This window comes from Chiloscyllium plagiosum, unplaced genomic scaffold, assembly GCF_037043375.1.
Source record: "Chiloscyllium plagiosum isolate Xiang-an unplaced genomic scaffold, Cpla_swu_hap1 HiC_scaffold_11, whole genome shotgun sequence".
Lineage (NCBI taxonomy): Eukaryota > Metazoa > Chordata > Chondrichthyes > Orectolobiformes > Hemiscylliidae > Chiloscyllium > Chiloscyllium plagiosum.
This window is the reverse complement of record NW_028270149.1, coordinates 34,256,240-34,275,306: the sequence shown is the minus strand read 5'-3', so window position 1 is coordinate 34,275,306 and position 19,067 is coordinate 34,256,240.

Genomic DNA, 19,067 nt, shown 5'->3' with positions numbered 1-19,067 from the left:
CCCGCTCCTCTCCCGACACCGGGACGCCTGGCTCCTCAGGGAAAAGGTCATCCCCCAGGAAAAGGTCATCCCCCAGGGCCAAGGCCCCTGGAAAAACAGTCTGGGAGGGAGGAGCGAGGATAACACCCTCCTCCCCTCCACCGCTCGACGACCCAGCAGAGGGTCCTCCGTCGTCGCCCGCACCACGGCCCTCGTGGTTATGGAGGTCCTCCCCAGGGGCCGGAGGAGTCGAGGCAGCAGGAGGCCCTGCTGTAGCCCCTGGGGGTTTGGGCAAGTCGGGCCGCGGTGCGGGACAGTCAAGGGGCACCGTAGGTTCATCCCCCGGAGAGGGGCAGCACCGCCAGCGCGCTGCATGAGAGTCCCTCCCCTCCAAGGGCCAGTGCCTCTTCCCCAGAGAGAGCGGGGGGGATTTATTTTTTTTTTTTTTTTTTTTTTTTTTTTTTTTTTCAGACAGTCACTCACTCCCGCCGGCGCGCTGCAGGAGAGTCCCTCCCCTCCAAGGGCCGGTGCCTCGTCCCCAGAGAGACCGGGGAGGCTTTTTTTTTTTTTTTTTTTTTTTTTTTTTTTTTTTTTTTCCCCTTTAACCCCCACACTACCACCTAAGTGCGGTAGTGCTTATTTTTTCCCCAGCACCCATGGTGTGTGTGTGCAGGTGTGAGACACAGTGAAAGACACAAAGTGCACCAATCTTTATTCAATTTCCACCACCGGGAATATAGGAAAACACCCGGGTGGCCAGTGACAAACACTGCCCTTCACATCAAAGGGCAGTGCTGTGTGATCAAAACAGTGAAGGGGAGGGTAGGGACTAAATCAAAATAGAGTTGGAGGGAGAAATGATGCACTCCACTCCCTGCGGCGCCCACCTCTCCCTGAACAACTCCAGGGTGTTGGTGGACACCGCGTGCTCCTTCTCCAAGGACACCCGGGCTCTAACATAACCGCGGAAGAGGGGCAGGCAGTCGGCCCTAACGACCCCCTCCACGGCCCGCTGCCTGGACCTGTTGATGGCCAGCTTGGCCAGGCCCAGGAGCAGACCCACGAGGAGGTCTTCAGACCTGCCCTCCTTCCTCCGTACCGGGTGCCCAAAGATCAGGAGCGTGGGACTGAAGTGCAGCCAAAAACAGAGGAGAAGGTTTTTAAGGAAATCAAAAAGGGAGTGCAAACGCCCACACCCAATATATACATGGTCCACGGACTCCACAGCGCCACAGAACAAGCAGTTGGGCTGGGAGTCCGTGAACCACCGCAATCTGCGGTTGCAGGGGACTGCTGCGTGCAGCACCCTCCACCCCAGATCCCCGAGAGAAAGGGGGAGGACTCCCGCGTAGAGAGCCCTCCACTGGGGATCCCCACCGCCCGGTGGCAAATGGGCACGCCAAGGCGTGTCCGGACGGTGGATGAGGGAGAAGAGGTGGATGGTGTGCAGCAGCAGTCGGTACAGGGCTCTCCTTTTCACCTCCCGAAACAAAACAAAGTTAAAATTTCGGAGGCGGCTCAGGTTGTGGGGCACAGGCTCCCGCGGGAAGTACGGGACCTTGGGGCCAATGTGAAATTCCGTCCGGGCTGGGGTGAGCTCGGACGGGATCCCACCGCACACCTGAGCGTCCTCCAACTGGTGTACTACGTCGGGTCCGAGCACCGCCGTTTTGAGGCGTCGGATGGCGGTGGCCACGTACTGGACGTCTACCGCCGCCCTGCCTGCTATGTCCTGCGGCAGCGTCCAGCCCAGGCCCCCGGCACCCAGCACGTCCCCGACCCTGGTCACCCTCGCCGCCGCGGCCCTCTCCTCCGACAGCCACTCGAACCCGCGAGTACGGAGGTGCGGATTCCTGAGCAACGGCTCCCTGACGACAGCCGCTACTCCAGCCGGAGGGTAGGCGCGACGCGATTCGACCATGTTCCAGACAGTGATCAGGTCCTGGTAAAAGACAGGCAGCGTCTTGAGGGCGACCTGCAAACCGTCACGGTCGACGAACAGGAGCTGCGTGTCGTAGTTGAGGTTACGCACCTGGCGGAAAAAATACGTCGCCAGGGCGCACCATCTAGGAGGAGGCTCGACGTAAAGGTATCGCCGCAAGGTCTGAAGGCGGAACGTCGCGACCTGGGTGCGGGCGCACACCAGCGACTGACCGCCCTCCTCAATAGGGAGACTCAGAGCCTGCGCGGCGACCCAGTGCATCTTTTTGTCCCAGAAGAAATCGACCAACGTTCTCTGGATGCCAGCGACAAAGCCAAGAGGAGGGACCAAAGTGACCAGCCGGTACCACAGCATGGCGGCCACCAGCTGGTTTATGACCAGCACTCGACTCCTGTAAGATAGCACTCGGAGCAGTCCTGTCCAGCGGCCTAGGCGAGCCGAGACTTTGGCCTCCAGCTCCTGCCAGTTGGCCGGCCAGGATTCCTCAGCCGGGCTGAGGTAGACCCCCAGGTAGAGGAGATGGGTGGTACTCCAGCTGAACCCCCGTAACTCCTCCGGCAGAGAGTCCACCCGCCACGGGCCGACCAGTAGTCCGGAACATTTGGCCCAGTTGATCCTGGCGGAAGACGCCGCCGAGTACACGGCCTGGCACTCGCGCATCCTCCCCAGGTCAGCCGGGTCGGTGAAAGTGAGGAGCACGTCGTCGGCGTAGGCCGAGAGGACCACCCCCGTGCCCGCGCCGCGCAAAACCAGCCCCGACAACCTCCTCCGCAAGAGGCGCAGGAAAGGCTCCATGCACAGGGAATACAGCTGGCCGGACAGGGGGCAGCCTTGACGCACACCTCTCCCGAAGCGAAGGGGCGCCGTCAGGGACCCGTTAACTTTAACCAGACACTCTGCGGCGGCGTACAAAAGTCGGATCCGGGCGACGAACTGCGTCCCGAACCCGAATGCCCGCAGAGTCCCGAGCAGGTACTCGTGATCGACCCTGTCGAACGCCTTCTCCTGGTCGAGAGACAGGAAGGCGCTCGGCAGACCAGCCCGTCGACAGAAATGGATCAGGTCCCGGACCAGGTGGACGTTATCGTGTATCCGCCGGCCCGGGACCGTGTAGGACTGGTCCGGGTGAATCATGTGGGCCAGCACGGAGGCCAGGCGAGAAGACAACACCCTGGCGAAGATTTTGTAATCCGTGCTGAGGAGGGAGACTGGACGCCAGTTCTTTAGCGAATGTAGGTCCCCCTTCTTTGGCAGCAGGACGATGACTGCCCTGCGCCAAGAAAGGGGCAGCTGTCCGGCATTTAGACACTCCCCCAGGACCTGTGCGTAGTCGCTCCCCAGGACGTCCCAGAACGCCCTGAAGAACTCCACAGTCAGCCCGTCCAGCCCCGGGGTTTTGCCCCCCGAGAGCCGGTCGAGGGCGCCAGTCAGCTCCTCTAAAGTGACGGGAGCGTCGAGCCTTCCGGCGTCCTCCGGGCTGAGCTGCGGCAGGTCCTCCCACAGAACTCTGCGAGCATCCTCGCTGGACGGATCCGGAGAGAACAGAGCCGTGTAATAGTTCTGGACGTGGACCCTGACGCCCTCCGGATCCGAGACGAGGGACCCGTTGTCGGCCAGCAGCACAAGGAGCTGCTGACGGGTGCCACGCCTTTTTTCCAGCGAGTAGAAGGGGGAGCCGCGGTCCAGGTCCTGGAGGAGCTGGATCCGCGACCTTACGTACGCGCCCCGAGCCCCGACGAGCTGCAGGTCCCGGAGCGCGGCATTCTTCTCTTCGTACGCCCCGCGCAGTGCCGGGTCCGCGTCGGGCTGACCGAGGCGTGACTCCAGGTCGAGCAACTCCCTCTCCAACTCCCCGATCCTGGATTTCCGCCTCTTCGTCGACCCCCTCGCGTACTCCTGACAGAAGACGCGGACGTGAGCCTTGACCACGTCCCACCATAGCCTCAGGGAGGGGAAGCTTCCCCCCTTCCTTCTCCAGCCGGCCCAGAAACGACGAAACGAGTCCCGGAACCGCTCGTCCTCCAGCAGCAGGTTGTTAAAGTGCCAGTACGCGGAGCCCAGCCTGACGCCGAACGGAAGGAGTTCCGCCCACACCAGGTGGTGGTCCGTGCACGACACCTGCCGCGTGGAGGCCTTCGGAAAACAGGAGGCGTACGCCCGCGAAACGTACAGGCGGTCGATTCTGGACGCTCCGACCCCAGGCCTCACGAAGGTGAAGGCGATGGAGTCGGGATGGAGATTCCGCCAGACGTCCACCAGGTCGAAGGACTTGACCAAGTCCCCCAACCTCTTCCCCGACGCGCAGCCAGTGCGGGCACCGCTGTGGTCCCTGCCCTCGAGGACGCAGTTAAAATCTCCCCCGAGGACGACGCACTGGTTCTCGTCGATGGAAGCGAGATGAGCGGACACTTCTTCGAAGAAGCTCGCTTGCCTCGGCCCGGCCAGGGGAGCGTAGACGTTCACCAAGTGAAGCACCGCGCCCCCCAGCCGAACCGTCAGGTGAAGCAAACGGCCTGGCACTGGCTCCCTGACCCCCAAGATCTCCGGCTGAAAATGCGGGGCCAACAGGATAGCCACCCCGCCAGATCTGCGGGTGAGGTGACTCATGTAGACCCCCCCTCGCCACTCCAGGAGCCAGGTGGCTTCGTCTCCCGGGGTAGTGTGGGTTTCTTGCAGGAAGCACACCGCATACCTCCCGTCCCGAAGGACCGAGGGGGTCTGGAATCTGCGCTGCGACTCCCTGCTGCCGTTGATGTTGAGGCTGGCTATAGTCGTCTCCATGTCGGAAGCTTTGTGCAACCACCACCGGTACAATTAACAAGCCCGTGTATATATTTACAGGGAGGACGAGGGAGGGGCACTGAAGTCCCTCGCCCTCACCAGGAGTGCCCCCAGGAAGTTCCTGACTCGCTTTCGCTCATTGACGTCGAGCCCAGGCGCCTGGCGGGCAGCATGGGCCGACCAGTAAACTTTCTCAAAAGAGCTCCAGTGATCGAGCGCCAGTTGGGCTCTATCCCGGCGACTCAGAGTTTCCTCGACAAATTCCCGGAGTTCCTCGAGGGGGATGAGGGGGAGATCGGTGGGGGGCACCTGGGACTCAAAAAAGTCGCTGCAGACGGAGTCCGCGTCGTCCCCGGTGTCTGCCACCGATCCCGAACCCTCCTCCGGGTGGTCGCCCTCGGTCACCGACCCCTCCCCCACCGAGAGGATGGGGGCTGGTCCGGCGCCGCCAACCGGCCTCAAACCCCCGGCGACCCCACCCCCAGGGTCACCTGCGGTACCTTCCTCGGCGCACCCCTTCCCGGAACACCCCGAGTTCGGGTCGTCGGGCGGCAGAGGCTCAGGGCCCCGCTCCTCTCCCGACACCGGGACGCCTGGCTCCTCAGGGAAAAGGTCATCCCCCAGGAAAAGGTCATCCCCCAGGGCCAAGGCCCCTGGAAAAACAGTCTGGGAGGGAGGAGCGAGGATAACACCCTCCTCCCCTCCACCGCTCGACGACCCAGCAGAGGGTCCTCCGTCGTCGCCCGCACCACGGCCCTCGTGGTTATGGAGGTCCTCCCCAGGGGCCGGAGGAGTCGAGGCAGCAGGAGGCCCTGCTGTAGCCCCTGGGGGTTTGGGCAAGTCGGGCCGCGGTGCGGGACAGTCAAGGGGCACCGTAGGTTCATCCCCCGGAGAGGGGCAGCACCGCCAGCGCGCTGCATGAGAGTCCCTCCCCTCCAAGGGCCAGTGCCTCTTCCCCAGAGAGAGCGGGGGGGATTTATTTATTTATTTATTTTTTTTTTTTTCAGACAGTCACTCACTCCCGCCGGCGCGCTGCAGGAGAGTCCCTCCCCTCCAAGGGCCGGTGCCTCGTCCCCAGAGAGACCGGGGAGGCTTTATTTTTTTTTTTTTTTTTTTTTTTTCTTTTTTTTCTTTTATCCCCAGCACCCATGGTATGTGTGTGCAGGTGTAAGACACTGTGAAAGACACAAAGTGCACGAATCTTTATTCAGTTTCCACCACCAGGAAGACAGGAAAACACCCGGGTGGCCAGTGACAAACACTGCCCTTCACATCAAAGGACAGTGCTGTGTGATCAAAACAGTGAAGGGGAGGGTAGGGACTAAATCAAAATAGAATTGGAGGGAGAAATGATGCACTCCACTCCCTGCGGCGCCCACCTCTCCCTGAACAACTCCAGGGTGTTGGTCGACGCCGCGTGCTCCTTCTCCAAGGACACCCGGGCTCTAACGTAACCGCGGAAGAGGGGCAGGCAGTCGGCCCTAACGACCCCCTCCACGGCCCGCTGCCTGGACCTGTTGATGGCCAGTTTGGCCAGGCCCAGGAGCAGACCCACGAGGAGGTCTTCAGACCTGCCCTCCTTCCTCCGTACCGGGTGCCCAAAGATCAGGAGCGTGGGACTGAAGTGCAGCCAAAAACAGAGGAGAAGGTTTTTCAGAAAATCAAAAAGGGAGTGCAAACGCCCACACCCAATATACACGTGGTCCACGGACTCCACAGCGCCACAGAACAAGCAGTTGGGCTGGGAGTCCGTGAACCACCGCAATCTGCGGTTGCAGGGGACTGCTGCGTGCAGCACCCTCCACCCCAGATCCCCGAGAGAAAGGGGGAGGACTCCCGCGTAGAGAGCCCTCCACTGGGGATCCCCACCGCCCGGTGGCAAATGGGCACGCCAAGGCGTGTCCGGACGGTGGATGAGGGAGAAGAGGTGGACGGTGTGCAGCAGCAGTCTGTACAGGGCTCTCCTGTTCACCTCCCTAAACGAAACAAAGTTAAAATTTCGGAGGCGGCTCAGGTTGTGGGGCACAGGCTCCCGCGGGAAGTACGGGACCTTGGGGCCAATGTGAAATTCCGTCCGGGCTGGGGTGAGCTCGGACGGGATCCCACCGCACACCTGAGCGTCCTCCAACTGGTGTACTACGTCGGGTCCGAGCACCGCCGTTTTGAGGCGTCGGATGGCGGTGGCCACGTACTGGACGTCTACCGCCGCCCTGCCTGCTATGTCCTGCGGCAGCGTCCAGCCCAGGCCCCCGGCACCTAGCACGTCCCCGACCCTGGTCACCCTCGCCGCCGCGGCCCTCTCCTCCGACAGCCACTCGAACCCGCGAGTACGGAGGTGCGGATTCCTGAGCAACGGCTCCCTGACGACAGCCGCTACTCCAGCCGGAGGGTAGGCGCGACGCGATTCGACCATGTTCCAGACAGTGATCAGGTCCTGGTAAAAGACAGGCAGCGTCTTGAGGGCGACCTGCAAACCGTCACGGTCGACGAACAGGAGCTGCGTGTCGTAGTTGAGGTTACGCACCTGGCGGAAAAAATACGTCGCCAGGGCGCACCATCTAGGAGGAGGCTCGACGTAAAGGTATCGCCGCAAGGTCTGAAGGCGGAACGTCGCGACCTGGGTGCGGGCGCACACCAGCGACTGACCGCCCTCCTCAATAGGGAGACTCAGAGCCTGCGCGGCGACCCAGTGCATCTTTTTGTCCCAGAAGAAATCGACCAACGTTCTCTGGATGCCAGCGACAAAGCCAAGAGGAGGGACCAAAGTGACCAGCCGGTACCACAGCATGGCGGCCACCAGCTGGTTTATGACCAGCACTCGACTCCTGTAAGATAGCACTCGGAGCAGTCCTGTCCAGCGGCCTAGGCGAGCCGAGACTTTGGCCTCCAGCTCCTGCCAGTTGGCCGGCCAGGATTCCTCAGCCGGGCTGAGGTAGACCCCCAGGTAGAGGAGATGGGTGGTACTCCAGCTGAACCCCCGTAACTCCTCCGGCAGAGAGTCCACCCGCCACGGGCCGACCAGTAGTCCGGAACATTTGGCCCAGTTGATCCTGGCGGAAGACGCCGCCGAGTACACGGCCTGGCACTCGCGCATCCTCCCCAGGTCAGCCGGGTCGGTGAAAGTGAGGAGCACGTCGTCGGCGTAGGCCGAGAGGACCACCCCCGTGCCCGCGCCGCGCAGAACCAGCCCCGACAACCTCCTCCGCAAGAGGCGCAGGAAAGGCTCCACGCACAGGGAATACAGCTGGCCGGACAGGGGGCAGCCTTGACGCACTCCTCTCCCGAAGCGAAGGGGCGCCGTCAGGGACCCGTTAACTTTAACCAGACACTCTGCGGCGGCGTACAAAAGTCGGATCCGGGCGACGAACTGCGCCCCGAACCCGAATGCCCGCAGAGTCCCGAGCAGGTACTCGTGATCGACCCTGTCGAACGCCTTCTCCTGGTCGAGAGACAGGAAGGCGCTCGGCAGACCAGCCCGTCGACAGAAATGGATCAGGTCCCGGACCAGGTGGACGTTATCGTGTATCCTCCGGCCCGGGACCGTGTAGGACTGGTCCGGGTGGATCATGTGGGCCAGCACGGAGGCCAGGCGAGAAGACAACACCCTGGCGAAGATTTTGTAATCCGTGCCGAGGAGGGAGACCGGACGCCAGTTCTTTAAGGAACGAAGGTCCCCCTTCTTTGGCAGCAGGACGATGACCGCCCTGCGCCAAGAAAGGGGCAGCTGTCCGGCATTTAAACACTCCCCCAGGACCTGTGCGTAGTCGCTCCCCAGGACGTCCCAGAACGCCCTGAAGAACTCCACAGTCAGCCCGTCCAGCCCCGGGGTTTTGCCCCTCGAGAGCCGGTCGAGGGCGCCGGTCAGCTCCTCCAAAGTGACGGGAGCGTCGAGCCTTCCGGCGTCCTCCGGGCCGAGCTGCGGCAGGTCCTCCCACAGAACTCTGCGAGCATCCTCGCTGGACGGATCCGGAGAGAACAGGGCTGTGTAATAGTTTCGGACGTGGGCCCTGACGCCCTCCGGATCCGAGACGAGGGACCCGTCGTCGGCCAGCAGCACAAGGAGCTGCTGACGGGTGCCACGCCTTTTTTCCAGCGAGTAGAAGAAGGGGGAGCCGCGGTCCAGGTCCTGGAGGAGCTGGATCCGCGACCTCACGTACGCGCCCCGAGCCCCGACGAGCTGCAGGTCCCGGAGCGCGGCCTTCTTCTCTTCGTACACCCCGCGCAGGGCCGGGTCCGCGTCGGGCTGACCGAGGCGTGACTCCAGGTCGAGCAACTCCCTCTCCAACTCCCCGATCCTGGATTTCCGCCTCTTCGTCGACCCCCTCGCGTACTCCTGACAGAAGACGCGGACGTGAGCCTTGCCCACGTCCCACCATAGCCTCAGGGAGGGGAAGCTTCCCCGCTTCCTTCTCCAGCCGGCCCAGAAGCGACGAAACGAGTCCCGGAACCGCTCGTCCTCCAGCAGCAGGTTGTTAAAGTGCCAGTACGCGGAGCCGAGCCTGGCGCCGAACGGAAGGAGTTCCGCCCACACCAGGTGGTGGTCCGTGCACGACACCTGCCGCATGGAGGCCTTCGGGAAACAGGAGGCGTACGCCCGCGAAACGTACAGGCGGTCGATTCTGGACACTCCGACCCCAGGCCTCACGAAGGTGAAGGCGATGGAGTCGGGATGGAGATTCCGCCAGACGTCCACCAGGTCGAAGGACTTGACCAAGTCCCCCAACCTCTTCCCCGACGCGCAGCCAGTGCGGGCACCGCTGTGGTCCCTGCCCTCGAGGACGCAGTTAAAATCTCCCCCGAGGACGACGCACTGGTTCTCGTCGATGGAAGCGAGATGAGCGGACACTTCTTCGAAGAAGCTCGCTTGCCTCGGCCCGGCCAGGGGAGCGTAGACGTTCACCAAGTGAAGCACCGCGCCCCCCAGCCGAACCGTCAGGTGAAGCAAACGGCCTGGCACTGGCTCCCTGACCCCCAAGATCTCCGGCTGAAAATGCGGGGCCAACAGGATAGCCACCCCGCCAGATCTGCGGGTGAGGTGACTCATGTAGACCCCCCCTCGCCACTCCAGGAGCCAGGTGGCTTCGTCTCCCGGGGTAGTGTGGGTTTCTTGCAGGAAGCACACCGCATACCTCCCGTCCCGAAGGACCGAGGGGGTCTGGAATCTGCGCTGCGACTCCCTGCTGCCGTTGATGTTGAGGCTGGCTATAGTCGTCTCCATGTCGGAAGCTTTGTGCAACCACCACCGGTACAATTAACAAGCCCGTGTATATATTTACAGGGAGGACGAGGGAGGGGCACTGAAGTCCCTCGCCCTCACCAGGAGTGCCCCCAGGAAGTTCCTGACTCGCTTTCGCTCATTGACGTCGAGCCCAGGCGCCTGGCGGGCAGCATGGGCCGACCAGTAAACTTTCTCAAAAGAGCTCCAGTGATCGAGCGCCAGTTGGGCTCTATCCCGGCGACTCAGAGTTTCCTCAACAAATTCCCGGAGTTCCTCGAGGGGGATGAGGGGGAGATCGGTGGGGGGCACCTGGGACTCAAAAAAGTCGCTGCAGACGGAGTCCGCGTCGTCCCCGGTGTCTGCCACCGATCCCGAACCCTCCTCCGGGTGGTCGCCCTCGGTCACCGACCCCTCCCCCACCGAGAGGATGGGGGCTGGTCCGGCGCCGCCAACCGGCCTCAAACCCCCGGCGACCCCACCCCCAGGGTCACCTGCGGTACCTTCCTCGGCGCACCCCTTCCCGGAACACCCCGAGTTCGGGTCGTCGGGCGGCAGAGGCTCAGGGCCCCGCTCCTCTCCCGACACCGGGACGCCTGGCTCCTCAGGGAAAAGGTCATCCCCCAGGAAAAGGTCATCCCCCAGGGCCAAGGCCCCTGGAAAAACAGTCTGGGAGGGAGGAGCGAGGATAACACCCTCCTCCCCTCCACCGCTCGACGACCCAGCAGAGGGTCCTCCGTCGTCGCCCGCACCACGGCCCTCGTGGTTATGGAGGTCCTCCCCAGGGGCCGGAGGAGTCGAGGCAGCAGGAGGCCCTGCTGTAGCCCCTGGGGGTTTGGGCAAGTCGGGCCGCGGTGCGGGACAGTCAAGGGGCACCGTAGGTTCATCCCCCGGAGAGGGGCAGCACCGCCAGCGCGCTGCATGAGAGTCCCTCCCCTCCAAGGGCCAGTGCCTCTTCCCCAGAGAGAGCGGGGGGGATTTATTTTTTCTTTTTTTTTTTTTTTTTTTTTTTTCTTTTATTTTTTTTTTTCTTTCTTTTTCTTCTTTTTTACCACCTAACTGCGGTAGTGCTTATTTTATCCCCAGCACCCATGGTGTGTGTGTGCAGGTGTAAGACACTGTGAAAGACACAAAGTGCACGAATCTTTATTCAGTTTCCACCACCAGGAAGACAGGAAAACACCCGGGTGGCCGGTGACAAACACTGCCCTTCACATCAAAGGACAGTGCTGTGTGATCAAAACAGTGAAGGGGAGGGTAGGGACTAAATCAAAATAGAATTGGAGGGAGAAATGATGCACTCCACTCCCTGCGGCGCCCACCTCTCCCTGAACAACTCCAGGGTGTTGGTCGACGCCGCGTGCTCCTTCTCCAAGGACACCCGGGCTCTAACGTAACCGCGGAAGAGGGGCAGGCAGTCGGCCCTAACGACCCCCTCCACGGCCCGCTGCCTGGACCTGTTGATGGCCAGTTTGGCCAGGCCCAGGAGCAGACCCACGAGGAGGTCTTCAGACCTGCCCTCCTTCCTCCGTACCGGGTGCCCAAAGATCAGGAGCGTGGGACTGAAGTGCAGCCAAAAACAGAGGAGAAGGTTTTTCAGAAAATCAAAAAGGGAGTGCAAACGCCCACACCCAATATACACGTGGTCCACGGACTCCACAGCGCCACAGAACAAGCAGTTGGGCTGGGAGTCCGTGAACCACCGCAATCTGCGGTTGCAGGGGACTGCTGCGTGCAGCACCCTCCACCCCAGATCCCCGAGAGAGCGGGGGGGATTTATTTTTTTTTTTTTTTTTTTTTTTTTTCTTCCTTCCTTCGGCGATAGCGGAGGAGAGTCCCAGCACACAGACAGTTACTCACTCCCGCCGGCGCGCTGCAGGAGAGTCCCTCCCCTCCAAGGGCCAGTGCCTCTTCCCCAGAGAGACCGGGGAGGATTTATTTTTTTTTCTTTTTTCTTTTTTTTTTTTCTTTTTTTTCTTTTTTTTTTCCCCTTTAACCCCCACACTACCACCTAAGTGCGGTAGTGCTTATTTTTTCCCCAGCACCCATGGTGTGTGTGTGCAGGTGGGAGACACAGTGAAAGACACAAGGTGCACGAATCTTTATTCAATTTCCACCACCAGGAAGATAGGAAAACACCCGGGTGGCCAGTGACAAGCACTGCCCTTCTCATCAAAGGGCAGTGCTGTGTGATCAAAAACAGTGAAGGGGAGGGTAGGGACTAAATCAAAATAGAGTTGGAGGGAGAAATGATGCACTCCACTCCCTGCGGCGCCCACCTCTCCCTGAACAACTCCAGGGTGTTGGTCGACGCCGCGTGCTCCTTCTCCAAGGACACCCGGGCTCTAACGTAACCGCGGAAGAGGGGCAGGCAGTCGGCCCTAACGACCCCCTCCACGGCCCGCTGCCTGGACCTGTTGATGGCCAGTTTGGCCAGGCCCAGGAGCAGACCCACGAGGAGGTCTTCAGACCTGCCCTCCTTCCTCCGTACCGGGTGCCCAAAGATCAGGAGCGTGGGACTGAAGTGCAGCCAAAAACAGAGGAGAAGGTTTTTCAGAAAATCAAAAAGGGAGTGCAAACGCCCACACCCAATATACACGTGGTCCACGGACTCCACAGCGCCACAGAACAAGCAGTTGGGCTGGGAGTCCGTGAACCACCGCAATCTGCGGTTGCAGGGGACTGCTGCGTGCAGCACCCTCCACCCCAGATCCCCGAGAGAGCGGGGGGGATTTATTTTTTTTTTTTTTTTTTTTTTTTTCTTTTTTCTTTTTTTTCTTTTTTTTTTTTTTTGTTTGTTTTGTTTTTTATTTAACCCCCACACTACCACCTAAGTGCAGTAGTGCTTATTTTATCCCCAGCACCCATGGTGTGTGTGTGCAGGTGTAAGACACTGTGAAAGACACAAAGTGCACGAATCTTTATTCAGTTTCCACCACCAGGAAGACAGGAAAACACCCGGGTGGCCGGTGACAAACACTGCCCTTCACATCAAAGGACAGTGCTGTGTGATCAAAACAGTGAAGGGGAGGGTAGGGACTAAATCAAAATAGAATTGGAGGGAGAAATGATGCACTCCACTCCCTGCGGCGCCCACCTCTCCCTGAACAACTCCAGGGTGTTGGTCGACGCCGCGTGCTCCTTCTCCAAGGACACCCGGGCTCTAACGTAACCGCGGAAGAGGGGCAGGCAGTCGGCCCTAACGACCCCCTCCACGGCCCGCTGCCTGGACCTGTTGATGGCCAGTTTGGCCAGGCCCAGGAGCAGACCCACGAGGAGGTCTTCAGACCTGCCCTCCTTCCTCCGTACCGGGTGCCCAAAGATCAGGAGCGTGGGACTGAAGTGCAGCCAAAAACAGAGGAGAAGGTTTTTCAGAAAATCAAAAAGGGAGTGCAAACGCCCACACCCAATATACACGTGGTCCACGGACTCCACAGCGCCACAGAACAAGCAGTTGGGCTGGGAGTCCGTGAACCACCGCAATCTGCGGTTGCAGGGGACTGCTGCGTGCAGCACCCTCCACCCCAGATCCCCGAGAGAGCGGGGGGGATTTTTTTTTTTTTTTTTTTTTTTTTTCTTTTTTTGTTCGGGCCGCGGTGCGGGACAGTCGAGGGGCACAGTTGGCTCGTCCCCCGGAGAGGGGCAGCGCCGCCGGCGTGCTGCAGGAGAGTCCCTCCCCTCCGAGGGCCGGTGCCTCCTCCCCAGAGAGACCGGGGGGGATTTATTTTTTTTTTTTTTTTTTTCTTTTTTTTTTATTTTATTTTTTTCTTTACCCTACACTACCACCTAACTGCGGTAGTGCTTATTTTATCCCCAGCACCCATGGTGTGTGTGTGCAGGTGTAAGACACTGTGAAAGACACAAAGTGCACGAATCTTTATTCAGTTTCCACCACCAGGAAGACAGGAAAACACCCGGGTGGCCAGTGACAAACACTGCCCTTCACATCAAAGGACAGTGCTGTGTGATCAAAACAGTGAAGGGGAGGGTAGGGACTAAATCAAAATAGAATTGGAGGGAGAAATGATGCACTCCACTCCCTGCGGCGCCCACCTCTCCCTGAACAACTCCAGGGTGTTGGTCGACGCCGCGTGCTCCTTCTCCAAGGACACCCGGGCTCTAACGTAACCGCGGAAGAGGGGCAGGCAGTCGGCCCTAACGACCCCCTCCACGGCCCGCTGCCTGGACCTGTTGATGGCCAGTTTGGCCAGGCCCAGGAGCAGACCCACGAGGAGGTCTTCAGACCTGCCCTCCTTCCTCCGTACCGGGTGCCCAAAGATCAGGAGCGTGGGACTGAAGTGCAGCCAAAAACAGAGGAGAAGGTTTTTCAGAAAATCAAAAAGGGGGTGCAAACGCCCACACCCAATATACACGTGGTCCACGGACTCCACAGCGCCACAGAACAAGCAGTTGGGCTGGGAGTCCGTGAACCACCGCAATCTGCGGTTGCAGGGGACTGCTGCGTGCAGCACCCTCCACCCCAGATCCCCGAGAGAGCGGGGGGGATTTATGGGATTTATTTTTTTTTTTTTTTTTTTTTTCTTTTTTTTTTTTTTTCTTTTTTTTTTTTTTTTTTTTTTTTTTTCCTTTTTTTTTTTTTTCCTTTTTTTTTTTTCCCCTTTAACCCCCACACTACCACCTAAGTGCGGTAGTGCTTATTTTTTCCCCAGCACCCATGGTGTGTGTGTGCAGGTGTGAGACACAGTGAAAGACACAAAGTGCACCAATCTTTATTCAATTTCCACCACCAGGAATATAGGAAAACACCCGGGTGGCCAGTGACAAACACTGCCCTTCACATCAAAGGGCAGTGCTGTGTGATCAAAACAGTGAAGGGGAGGGTAGGGACTAAATCAAAATAGAATTGGAGGGAGAAATGATGCACTCCACTCCCTGCGGCGCCCACCTCTCCCTGAACAACTCCAGGGTGTTGGTGGACACCGCGTGCTCCTTCTCCAAGGACACCCGGGCTCTAACATAACCGCGGAAGAGGGGCAGGCAGTCGGCCCTAACGACCCCCTCCACGGCCCGCTGCCTGGACCTGTTGATGGCCAGTTTGGCCAGGCCCAGGAGCAGACCCACGAGGAGGTCTTCAGACCTGCCCTCCTTCCTCCGTACCGGGTGCCCAAAGATCAGGAGCGTGGGACTGAAGTGCAGCCAAAAACAGAGGAGAAGGTTTTTCAGAAAATCAAAAAGGGGGTGCAAACGCCCACACCCAATATACACGTGGTCCACGGACTCCACAGCGCCACAGAACAAGCAGTTGGGCTGGGAGTCCGTGAACCACCGCAATCTGCGGTTGCAGGGGACTGCTGCGTGCAGCACCCTCCACCCCAGATCCCCGAGAGAGCGGGGGGGATTTATGGGATTTATTTTTTTTTTTTTTTTTTTTTTTTTTTTTTTTTTAGAGACCGGGGGGGATTTATTTTTTTTTTTTTTTTTTTTTTCCCCAGAGAGACCGGGGGGGATTTTTTTTTTTCTTTTTTTTTTCACCCATGGTGTGTGTGTGTGCAGGTGTGAGACACAGTGAAAGACACAAAGTGCACCAATCTTTATTCAATTTCCACCACCAGGAAGATAGAAAAACACCCGGGTGGCCAGTGACAAACACTGCCCTTCGCATCAAAGGGCAGTGCTGTGTGATCAAAACAGTGAAGGGGAGGGTAGGGACTAAATCAAAATAGAATTGGAGGGAGAAATGATGCACTCCACTCCCTGCGGCGCCCACCTCTCCCTGAACAACTCCAGGGTGTTGGTCGACGCCGCGTGCTCCTTCTCCAAGGACACCCGGGCTCTAACGTAACCGCGGAAGAGGGGCAGGCAGTCGGCCCTAACGACCCCCTCCACGGCCCGCTGCCTGGACCTGTTGATGGCCAGTTTGGCCAGGCCCAGGAGCAGACCCACGAGGAGGTCTTCAGACCTGCCCTCCTTCCTCCGTACCGGGTGCCCAAAGATCAGGAGCGTGGGACTGAAGTGCAGCCAAAAACAGAGGAGAAGGTTTTTCAGAAAATCAAAAAGGGGGTGCAAACGCCCACACCCAATATACACGTGGTCCACGGACTCCACAGCGCCACAGAACAAGCAGTTGGGCTGGGAGTCCGTGAACCACCGCAATCTGCGGTTGCAGGGGACTGCTGCGTGCAGCACCCTCCACCCCAGATCCCCGAGAGAGCGGGGGGGATTTATGGGATTTATGGGCCTTCCCCTCCCCGCCCGCCTCGGTGGTCATGGGGTCCGGGGTCCCTCCCCCCAGCCTTTCCAGGAATACGAATGGCTGGGGGAAGACAGGGGGTGTGGCCAAGGTGGGGAGGGCCAGCCGTGTCACTTCCTGCCCCATCCCAGGTTTATCAGGGGAGGGGGGGAGGGCGGAGCAGGGGTCCGGTTCCCTCTCTGGGGCCTAGAGACACGGTCGCTGCAGGAGGTGGTTCCCCCCAGGTTAGTGCCAGGGCGTGGCTGGGTTGGGCAGGGCTTGGGGGCCCCCGGGCCAGGTGTTAAAGCCCGAGGGGTTTCTCCATCGGGGTGGGGAGTGGGTGTGGTGTCAGTGGGGTCAGGGTCAGGTACAGGTTTGAGGGTCAGGGTTCCCACACCGGGGCGACGCTGGCACGGCCGCAGGGGCATTGTCATGCCGGGGCGGGGTAGGTCGTGGGCTAGGTTCCGGGGAAGGGGATAGGGTGGTCTCCCCGTGGGCAGGCTTGACGCGCCGCGTCTTTTTCTGCGCCTTCTGGCCGGCCGGACGCTCACCCCCCTCCCTGCCAGAGGCTGGAGCATTGGAAGCCCCTGGCTTAGCCTCCGGTGCCGGGGCCTGTGGTGTTGACTTCAGGGGAGGGGGAGTGGGTGCGGCGGCACCACCGTCAGCCGTTGGTGTGGGCTGGGCGGCTTTCTTATGTGCCCCACCTCGTGGCACAGGTGGCACCGCACGCCGTCTGCCGTCCAGAAGGCGCGATAGGCCGCGCCCTCATGGAGGACAGTAAATGAGCCCTCGGTGACCTCCTCCCGGGCCAGGCAAATGAACACCTGGCGCCGGAAAGAGTATACGTGTCGGAGGGCAGGGTCCTTCAGACTGAACAGGAGCGACTGGACACCCGACCGGATTTCCCCCAGGGTGATGAGGTGGGGGAGAAGGAGCTCGCTGGCAATGAAGGGCGGGACGTTGGAGATCACGACCCTCTGGGCCATAACCTCCAGAGGGTCGACGGGCAGATGTGTCCCGCCCACAGTGAGCCCCCTCTCCACGGCCAGGTGGACCGCCTGCTCGGTCCTCAGGAAAAATACGGCCTTCCTGTACATGCGGGCCGCAGCGACGATGGCCAGTGGGCCGACCACACTAGCCATGGCCTTGCTGCAGGCCTCGATGGTCATGTTGGGGTGGGGATAGGCCTTGACCCCCAGGCGTTTGGTGAGGTGCCTGAAGGGGGTTGACGTCGCAGCCGGAGTTGGGACAGCCGAGCCCAAGGCAGCGGCTACCCCGGCGTAGGTGCGGCTGGGCCCCGCGACCTTCGGGCTCGCCATACTCTGCTGCCGAATGTTACGCCCCAGGCAGCAGCAACGACTGTGGAGACCGGCCTCGGACAACAGCAGCGGTGGAGGCAGGCCTCAGGCGAGTCTGCGGTCGGCCTTCGGTCGCAGTGTGGGGGCAGACCTGTTGGGGAGAGTCCCCAAGGCAAGTCCCAGGCAGCCCCAAAATTGAGTCCCAGGCAGTAGTGGTGGAGGAGCCCAAGGAGAGTCTCAGGCAGCAGCAGCAGTGGAGGCGAGCCTCAGGCAAGTCCCAGGTAGGCCCTTGGTCGCAGCAGTAGTGAGGCAGACCTGTTTGGGGAGGGTCCCCAAGGCAAGGCCCAGGCAGCCCCAAAATTGAGTCCCAGGCAGCAGCAGTGGAGGTCCTGGGGAGGGGTCCAAGGCGAGTCCCAGGCAGCGGTGGTGGAGGCGGGCCTCAGACAACAGCAGCAGTGGAGGCAGGCCTCTGGCAAGTCCTGGGCAGGCCCTTGGTCGCAGTGGTGGGTGCAGACCTGTTGGGGAGAGTCCCCGAGGCAAGTCCCAGGCAGCCCCAAAATTGAGTCCCAGGCAGCAGCAGTGGAGGTGGGCCTCTAGTAACAGCAGCAGTGTTGGAGGTCCTGGGAGGGCCCCAAGGCAAGTCCCAGGCAGCAGCAGTGAGGTAGGCCCCAAGCAGCAACAGCTGAGGCAAGTCTGGGCGGGGTCCCAGAGACCAGCAGTGGGAGTGCTGGTCTCTCCTTCTCCTTCTCCTTCCTCTCTCTGTAGGGCAGCTGGTCTAGGGATAGTCGCCTTCAAGGAGAGTCCTTGCACATACACTCACAATAGGCAAACACTCAAATGGCCAGTGACAAACACTGCCCTTCACATCAAACCGCTTCTCTTTTTTTCTTTTTTTTTCTCTTTAATTTCTTAGCCAGTTTGTTAACTGGCATTCCTTTTAGTGAGGACTGATTGATTGTTAAACTCCTGATACACATAATGTGTTTCAGGTGTAGCTCACTTCTCATTAGGGGATTGTTGTTTCACTGGCTGGTTATAGCCTGTGTGTTACTCTTCTCTTTTTTGAGAAAAGGATAATAATTTTGTGGTAGGGTTTAGCCTTTGGACTCTAGTTTCCTTTGTGTCTTCACTTTTTATTGGTGTTTGGACTGAGCCCTTGGTGGAAGACATACATTTTACCAGAGGAGCTGCTCCTATGGGGAGGCCTAGCCCTGGGATTCGGCCTCTAAAGATTGAACACCTATGTGTGTGTGTTGGAAGGAGAGCACTTGCTGTATCCTGGAGTTTGGGAGAACACCTTTCCTTTGGGAGTGGACCAAACCCCTGTGAGTTAAATGCACCTGTACAATGTACTGTTCCTGTGAGTGGGCCTGGTTATCCAAGGCTGGGCCAGGACTCCATGGAGACTGAATCTGTGCTATGCATTTGCTGCCTTCAGGAGTTGTCTCTGCCCTTGGTTGCGGGCTTTGTTTTTTAGCAACGGACTCTGCAGTTTGGAGTGGACTCTATTTCTAATGTTGCACATTATATACTGGAGTGGACTTTTCCTGGAAATGGATTCTATATTTTGAAGACTGTGTATAGATTTGGACTGTGTACCAGAAAGAACTTTTTTTAGTAATTAACTGTATTGTGGTGTTTCCTGGGTCTATCACCTGCACT